The sequence below is a fragment of the Nanorana parkeri genome, unplaced genomic scaffold (assembly GCF_000935625.1).
Source record: "Nanorana parkeri isolate BGI_ZX_2015 unplaced genomic scaffold, ASM93562v1 scaffold488, whole genome shotgun sequence".
Classification (NCBI taxonomy): domain Eukaryota; kingdom Metazoa; phylum Chordata; class Amphibia; order Anura; family Dicroglossidae; genus Nanorana; species Nanorana parkeri.
This window is the reverse complement of record NW_017306756.1, coordinates 510,605-519,848: the sequence shown is the minus strand read 5'-3', so window position 1 is coordinate 519,848 and position 9,244 is coordinate 510,605. Positions and strand designations below refer to the sequence as shown.

General features: G+C 47.9%; 1 pseudogene; it reads left to right on the top strand.

Moving 5' to 3' along the window:
- The window catches only part of LOC108790623, a 25,583-nt pseudogene that overhangs the window by 6,545 nt on the left and 9,794 nt on the right, over positions 1 to 9,244 (top strand).

Genomic DNA, 9,244 nt, shown 5'->3' with positions numbered 1-9,244 from the left:
AGAGCGAAAAATCCAGTCAAACCGCCCCCCCCCCCCTGCAGCTTTAAGGACTTACCTTAAGTGATGCCTCTTGAATCGATCAGCTTCTTCTTTCCAGGAGTTTTCAGGACCCTCCAGCGCTGGTGCCGGTCTCTGATCCACCGCACAGTCCTGTATCTTCCTATCCCTCCCTGTCCCACAGTGTCTGTGCGTTTGCGGGCTGCCTGTATTGACTTACCCCGCGCCTCTCCTCTTCTCACGGCCAAAGATCTCTACTGTGCATGCTCCCGGCCCATGATCCTTCACGGCCGCTCGAGAATCTTCAGATATTCGGACGGGAGCGAGCGGCAGAGACACCGGTAAGTTTTAACCTTTTTTATAACTTTTTTTAATGCTTTTGCATATATCTACTGCTTGCTAGCAGTAGATATACGCAAAAAAATGCAAGGATTTAATTGTCCTTTAAGCATCTAAAAAAACAAAACACCACATATGTGATCACGCACGCCAGACTGGGAGCAATAATTCTAGGACAATTATTCATGGTGAGCTCTAAACTAATGAACTGAAAACGCTTTAAAAGCATCGCCTATAGACAATTTTGGGTACAAATTCATTTTGAGACTTGACATTTTCTTATCAGAGGCGGCTCTAGACTTTGTGAGGCCTTAGGCGAAACTCAAAACGTGAGGCCCCCACCTACACCAATAATCAGGGCTTGAAAAATCCACTCGTCCTCTCGTCTGTGACGAGAGGACGCCGGAGCCCGACGAGTAGCTTCCCGGCCGTTGTAATTTACACAGCCGGCCGGGAGCTTTACATTCAATCGATCGTGCGTCTCTAGAGATGCCTGACCACTTGTATAGGAGCAGGTGTCACTGCCTTGCCGGTCCTGAGATCCGCTGTGCCCGATGCGGCCGGGACCGGCATGGCTGCTTTGTGACAGGAGATCAAATGGGAGTTCGGTACACAATCTCTCTTTGATCTCCTCTCAGTTCCTGAATGCAGGAAGTCATGTATAATACACCACTTCCTGCATTCAGTCTCACTCTCCAGCTACAGAAGCTGATGAAGTAGATCTCTGGGGGTCCCCTAGGTGACATTAGGGGTCTTGGAGACCCCTGATGTCTCCATAAAGAGGGCCTGTCATGTAAATTGGCTGTCACATAGGGGGCTTCTTAGCCCCCTATGTGATAGCAATAAAGTTGTGTAAAAAAAAAAAGAGAAATTGCACCTATTGTGCCGCACATGTTACATATCACTGCAAACGTCGCAGTGAGAGCAATAATTTTAGGGCCATTAATCACTTATAACATTAAACTGATGAGCGGTAAAAGCATTTGAAGGGGTAAGATGTAAGCAACGCGCAGAGGGCAGAAGTAAGGAATCCTACACCAATAATCAGGGCTTGAAAAATCCACTCGTCCTCTCGTCTGTGACGAGAGGACGCCGGAGCCCGACGAGTAGCTTCCCGGCCGTTGTAATTTACACAGCCGGCCGGGAGCTTTACATTCAATCGATCGTGCGTCTCTAGAGATGCCTGACCACTTGTATAGGAGCAGGTGTCACTGCCTTGCCGGTCCTGAGATCCGCTGTGCCCGATGCGGCCGGGACCGGCATGGCTGCTTTGTGACAGGAGATCAAATGGGAGTTCGGTACACAATCTCTCTTTGATCTCCTCTCAGTTCCTGAATGCAGGAAGTCATGTATAATACACCACTTCCTGCATTCAGTCTCACTCTCCAGCTACAGAAGCTGATGAAGTAGATCTCTGGGGGTCCCCTAGGTGACATTAGGGGTCTTGGAGACCCCTGATGTCTCCATAAAGAGGGCCTGTCATGTAAATTGGCTGTCACATAGGGGGCTTCTTAGCCCCCTATGTGATAGCAATAAAGTTGTGTAAAAAAAAAAAGAGAAATTGCACCTATTGTGCCGCACATGTTACATATCACTGCAAACGTCGCAGTGAGAGCAATAATTTTAGGGCCATTAATCACTTATAACATTAAACTGATGAGCGGTAAAAGCATTTGAAGGGGTAAGATGTAAGCAACGCGCAGAGGGCAGAAGTAAGGAACGCGCAGAGGGCAGAAGTAAGGAACGCGCAGAGGGCAGAAGTAAGGAACGCGCAGAAGTAAGGAACGCGCAGAGGGAAGAAGTAAGGAACGTGCAGAGGGCAGAAGTAAGGAACGTGCAGAGGGCAGAAGTAAGGAACACGCAGGGGGCAGAAGTAAGGAACGCACAGAGGACAGAAGTAAGGAACGCACAGAGAGCAGAAGTAAGGAACGCACAGAGGGCAGAAGTAAGGAACGCACAGAGAGCAGAAGTAAGGATCGCACAGGCAGAAACATAACACACAGTTCAGTAGTAAAGAACGCAATGAATCCTGCTTTCCTATCACACACTATGGGGTGGCATGGCATGCGTTATATGTGACAGCACAGAAGCATTTGCTCACTGGTATTGGGCAGTTGGATTTTTTACATGAAAAGTTAGGAGAGTTGTCCCCTGATACAGCGCTGCACGAAGGGTAAGGGCGTATGGGTGTGGAATTTAGTGTTAGGTGTGCAGCTTCTTTTTAGTGCGGACCGGGGTGTCCGACGTTAATCAAAAAGAACAGATAAAAAGGAGGACAGAAGCGCTACTACCATGGGATGACTGAGTGTAAACTGAAAAGACAAAATAAAGGCAACTGACAACTTACCATGAAGTGAGAGATGACGCGATGTCATCGACGAAAGGTGGATAGGTGGTGATCCTTCAATAGTGTGAATGGTGTGCGCTCTCAGAAGTGTGTGAACTGATACTGGGAAAGGCGAGCAGGTGTGAGGCGGGAATGGAGGCGGGAGGCTCACATCCCGGCTTGATAAAGAAGACTTGCTCTTCGAAACGCGTAGCCGCAACTGATCCAGCAACACCTACGTCCAGTGCCCGCGGTCCACTTGTCCGCCTCCACTGGCTTTCACCCCCGACACACCGCTCGTTGTCTCAGGCGTCCTGCTCGTGCCCTCGAGCGTTGGAGTCTCACCGCCTTCACCGGCCCTCCTGGCTCCCCGGCTCGCAGTGTCCATTCCAAGGCCGTTGCAAACGTCACCAGTTCCACCTCCGTGACACTTGCCACATGCCCGTGACCCCGGGCGCCTGAGTGGGCTCCCTGCCCACCCACCTCCGATCTACTCAGCGCTCATGCCCGTACTGAACATTATTGTCAGCCGCCGACAGCACTCCCACAGGCAGCCCTTCATCCCACACCATCCGGACCTTACCCCCCCCCGACAGTATCAGCCGGCATTGTTCTGTGCCTGCCACCACCAGCGGTCCCCTTCCGTCTAAGACCCCAGCAACATACTACACTTCGACCCAGGCTTCGAATGTCACCGTGCCCTCCCCAGCCACAACAGCAGTGACCAATCCCCCACCTGCTCGCCTTTGCCAGTATCAGTTCACACACTTCTGAGAGCACACACCATTCACACTATTGACACTATCCACCTTTCGTCGATGACATCGCGTCATCTCTCACTTCATGGTAAGTTGTCAGTTGCCTTTATTTTGTCTTTTCAGTTGTCATCCCATGGTAGTAGCGCTTCTGTCGTCCTTTTTATCTGTTCTTTTGGATTTTTTACATGGAATATTGTTAGCAGCAGATGTAAACAATGAGGGCCCAGTCACACTATAAAGAGTGCGCTCCAGTGCATTCAGCCTCTGGAACGCAACTTGGCCAGCTCACTTCGTTTTGGGGCGTGACAGTGCATTGAAGTCAATAGCACCACAGCCACGCCATCCGCCCGCAGAGCGATCGCCACCACCCAAACACGTGGCAAATTAGTGCCTGTGTTCCGGTACATTATGATCTGCAAAAAAGTAGTGCATGCAGCATTTTTGCAGATTGCACTGGAACAATACGCAAGCACTTATATTCCATGCGTTTGGGTGCCGGCAATCGCATGGCGCGGGGGGAGGGCGGGTTGCATGTGGTGCTACTGACTTCATGGCACCGCCATGCCCCCTCCTATCCCAAAACAAAGTGAGCCAGGCGGGACGCACTGGAATGCAGTCTTTATGGCGTGACTGGGCCCTGACAACAGTATTTTTAAAACAAGAATGATTTTTATTTTTTTTAGCATGTATTTTCCTTTTTTAGGCTGGGTTCACACCTGGGCGGTTGTAATATGCGTGTCAAACGCACGTTTTTGGCCACATGGTTTTTGCACGTTTTTCTGTCCACAAAAATCTAATATGCGGAAGTCAATGGATCCGTGCGGAAATCCGCCCCAAAAGAAGCTCAAGTACTATTTTGAGCGTTGGGCGTTTTTCAGCGCTTCGATCAGCACTGAAAAACGCCCAGGTGTGAACGCAGCCTTAGGAGGGGTGCTTCACTTACCTGAACTCCATGCACCTGCTGCTCTTCACCCTGATGTTATCGGCCTCCTCCAAAGCCTCTGCAAGTCCATGGCACCGGGCGGGCTCTCTCTGTGCAGAGAAGGAAGTGGTGCTGCTGGCACCCCATTCTCCCTGTGAGGCAGTGGCAGATGGGGGGGGGCGGAACTTGTGTGGAGGCTGCGGGCAACCATTTCACCCCGCGAGGCCGGTGTTCTGTCGACACGGCAGTGGCCGATGGGGAGGGGGCGGGGCTTGTCCTGAGGCTGCGGGCACCGACCCCATTCTCCCCGCGAGGCCGATGGGGAGGGGCTTGTCCTAAAGCTGCGGACACCCCATTCTCCCCGCAGTGGCAGATGGGGAGGGGGCGGGGCTTGTCCGGAGGCTGCGCCCGGCTCAACATTCTCCCCGCGAGGCCCGCAGTGGCAGATGGGGGAGGAGCGGGGATTTGCGGAGGCCGCAGGCACCGCATTCTGCCCGCTTGGAAATGATTGCAGCTCCCTTCTGGGCAGCGACGGACTTGCCAGGTGAGGTGAATCTGCAGAGGCGAGTTAGGCGGCAATCTATTTCAAACCCTATTCACAATATTATTCAGAGTTTGTTAACATGCAGGAAACTTCAATAGGGTATTTATGTGTGGGAGGGTCATGGGGGTGGGTTGTCTGTAAGTTCTATGGGGTTTGTAATCCTGGGTCTTCAGTCTGTAGTTGGAATACGATGTCTGTAATTCATAATACTTTCCTTGTGTTTGTAGTTTGCAGTAGATAAAAGCTGAGAGATTAGCTCACCCCTCCCTATACGGAAGAATGTGAATTGGCCTCTGTTCTCTTTCAGTTTAATTTCTCTCTTCTGCTGTCAGTGATGGCGTCTGCTGATCTGAGACAGGAGCTGGACTGTTCCATCTGTCTGAGCACTTATACAGATCCTGTAAACCTGAGATGTGGACACAACTTCTGCCAGGTCTGTATTGATCGTGTCTTGGATACACAGGACGGGTCTGGAGGTTATTCCTGTCCTGAGTGCAGAGAAGAGTTTCAGGATCGGCCTGTACTGCAGAGGAACATAACATTGCGTAACATAGCGGAGGCTTTCCGGTCTACTCATCCAGATCTGGAGAAGAAGACAACTGGTATATTCTGTTCTTACTGTATTCACTCTCCTGTATCTGCTGTTAAATCCTGTCTGCATTGTGAAGCTTCTCTGTGTGATGATCACCTGAAAGTCCACAGCAAGTCACCAGAACACGTCCTAACTGAACCCACCACTTCCATGGAGAAGAGAAAATGCTCCGTCCATAGGAAGATTCTGGAATATTTCTGTCTTGTGGATGCCACTTGTATCTGTGTGTCCCGTAGTTTGGCTGGAGAACACCAGGGACACAAGGTGGAGACTCTGGATGAGGCCTCTGAGAAGAAGAAACAGAAACTGAGAACTGGTCTTCAGAAACTGATCACAGAGAGAGAGGAGACTGAGAGAAGAGTCCGGAGTCTGCAGGAACGCAGGAGAAAAGTACAAGAAAAATCAGCTGGTGTAACAGAGAGTCACTGCCCTGTTCAGAGACCTCAGGAGACATCTGGAAGACCTGGAGAAGAGAGTCCTGAGGGAGATCTCCAGGCAGGAAGAGCGGCTCTCACATCAATTGTCTGACCTGATCCAGAAGCTGGAAATAAAGAAGGCCGAGCTGTCCAGGAAGATGGATCACATTGAGGAGATGTGTAACATGACTGACCCACTGACTGTCTTACAGGAATCAGACACAGGGGACTTGTGTGATACTGAGGAGGGAGATGATGAGGACAGAGAGAGACATGATGAACTCCTCCATGATGGAGGGGATCTGGATGTGGCTGGGATCTCACACACATTACACTCGGGGTTATCTAATATGATGAAAGGGGTAAATGTCTGCTTCAATATACAGGAAGCGTCAGATATAGTACTGGATGTAAACACTGCTCATAATATTCTACAGATATCAGAGGACATGAAAACTGTATCCTGGTCAGGCATAAAACAGAATCGTCCAGAAACACCAGAGAGATTTCAGTCCTGGTTCCAGGTATTAAGCAGCAGGAGATATTCCTCAGGGCGACATTACTGGGAAGTGGATGTCAGTGGATCAGATTGGTGGGTGATCGGGATGTGTTATCCCAGTATAGAGAGGAGAGGAGTCCAGTCATGGATTGGAAATAACAACAAGTCCTGGGGTTTATACAGGGAAACAAATCAGTGTTCAGTGTATCATAACTACAAAGAGATTCAGTTACCTGACAATATTTCCAGTAACAGAGTCAGGATCTATCTGGATTATGAGGCCGGACAGCTGTCCTTTTATGATCTGTGTGACCCAATCCGACACTTACACACCTTCACCACCACCTTCACTGAGCCCCTTCATGCTGGATTATGGGTGAGGAAAGGTCATATAAAGATAACTGGGGGGTCAGGATGGGAAAAGTGATCATATCTCATAGAATCAGCCCAGAGACCGGGAACACTACAGGTAGAAGAATATAATGGTTCATTGTGCAGCTTGTGGGAAATGATTTGGGTGGAGCTGCAAATGTATTTTTCTGGTTATGTGTCCAGACACTTCTCAGCTGTTAATTGAATATAAATTTAGGGGTGATAAAACCTTATTAATTTATATAAAGTGTATTTAGCCTTAAAGCCCAATTGCACTTTCTCTTTAAATGAGATAAATGCATTCCAGGGGCATCAAAACAAAAGGTGGAAAGGCTTACAATTAATTTTCCTTAGAAAGCAGCCACATCCTGAGTACAAAAGCCGGTCCCCTGCCAGCATGCTGTATAGAAAGATAATTTCTTTCTTTGTGGAAGCAGTGGTCTCTCCGCAGAGGTCCAACATGCCCCATTGCTGAGTCAAAGTTAGAACTACCAATCACCCGGGAGCATGAGCTTTGCTGATTGGAGAACTCTGACTCTGAAGGAAGCATGTTGGATCTCTGAAGAAAGACCGCTGCTTCCCCACATAGAGTCCCACTCTGCAGGTGCTGGCAGGGGACTGGCTTTTCTAATCAGTCTTTAGCAGCTTTAGAAAAATATAAATTGTAAGACATTGAACACGTTTTGTATTGATGCTCCTCTATTGTACTCAGCTGATTTACACTGAAGGCTCAATTAGGATTTAATTACAAAGCGTCTGAAGTAGGAATAGTATTTGTACCTTGTAGTGACCAGTGAGCTCCAGCCTGCACTGGAGAATAGGCGTTACTTTATTTCCTGTGCGATGATACATACAGTTTTTATTTCATATATCTGATTTCCTGTGCAGTAGTCACATAGAAGAACACTGCCCAGGCTGTACAGGATACATGTCAGCAGTAAGCCCCACCCCTTTCCCAGAACTAAGCCCTGCCCCCTTGGGATTATGTTTCAGTACTGGATTGGTTGGAGATTAGAGGACAGAAGTTTGGGGCCTGTGTCGGAGCTCCACAAAGACACAGATATTGATTTGAAGATGAAACCCCAAATCCATTTTTTTTCTGTTGCACAGAGTAGTGGAGGGTAAAATCCTTGTCTACTCTTTACTGCTGTCTATGACCTCAGAGGATTTCCACTAACTTCCTGTGTATTAGGCGTGTGCCAGGACAGAAAGTGAGGGAAAGATTCTCCAACAGCTAAATCAATAAAAACTATTTTTGTAAAAGAGAGGTAAGGGGTTCAAACTTCTGTAAGGTCATTATTTCTGCCACTGCCCCATTGGGGAGAATACCTCTTACTTACTGGTGATTAGTATCCTCAGAACAAATGAGGACACTGTGTTGACACCACCTCAAGAGGAGGGCCCGTGACTCTCTGCACTCACAGTATGCCTTCAGTCTTCAGTGATAAATGTTGCTAGGCATCAGTAAAGGCTGAAAGAAGACTGAGGACACATAGTGGTGGAAAGTAATTACTACAAGGGGGGCTTAAGCTTTTTTTTCTTATAAAATTATGGGCGACTTTTAAAAAAATACTCCCCGGTTGGACTTCATCTTTAAAGCATATTTTTAGAAGCACCTGTATGAAAACAGATATTATTGTGGTCCATTTAAGAGATGAAATCCAGAAAACTCCATCAAGTTATGAGAAGTCAGTCATTTTTAAATGTCACTCAAGACGTTCCCATTATTAATGTATTAAATACGTTCTCATAGAATATCCGCACTATGAGACATGTTTGGCATATATCCGCACAAAACGTAAGATCACAGATATTCTCAGGATGAGCGGCCCTACAAACTGTTTATAAATAGGGCCCTTAGGTAACCCGAATCATCACTAAATAACTCCTCTCTTCTCCCTTTTAGTTATTAATGTTTTCCTTAATTTTCAGCCTTGTATGTAAACTTTCATTTTTGTTAATTTGCTTTTTGTTGTGTCGCGTTTCATAAAAAATTGCACAAAAATCATAAATCCCTTTATTTCATTTATAAATAACTTCTCTGTGCTTTTGTTTACCAAATGAGACCATCCAAACCCATAGAAATTAGACTAATGTGGGGGTGTACAGGGACAATGATGGCATGCTTGGACTTGTAGTTCCTTAGCTGATATATCTGTGTGGGGGTGGGGGGTACAGTTCTAGTGGATGTTTATATAATATAGGGGGGGGCAAAAAAAAATGTTCTGCCCGGGCGCCCATAACTCTGGTTACGCCACTGGGCGTGCCCACAATTTTTTGTGTTGAGATCTACTTTTCACATGACAAACTACACAAGATCTACCAACGGAAAAAAAACCTCCCTCGTTCTCTCTCTCCTGGCTGTCTCCTTGCTCTCTCTCCTGGCTGTCTCCTTGCTCTCTCTCCTGGCTGTCTCCTTGCTCTCTCTCTCCTGGCTGTCTCCTTGCTCTCTCTCCTGGCTGTCTCCTTGCTCTCTCTC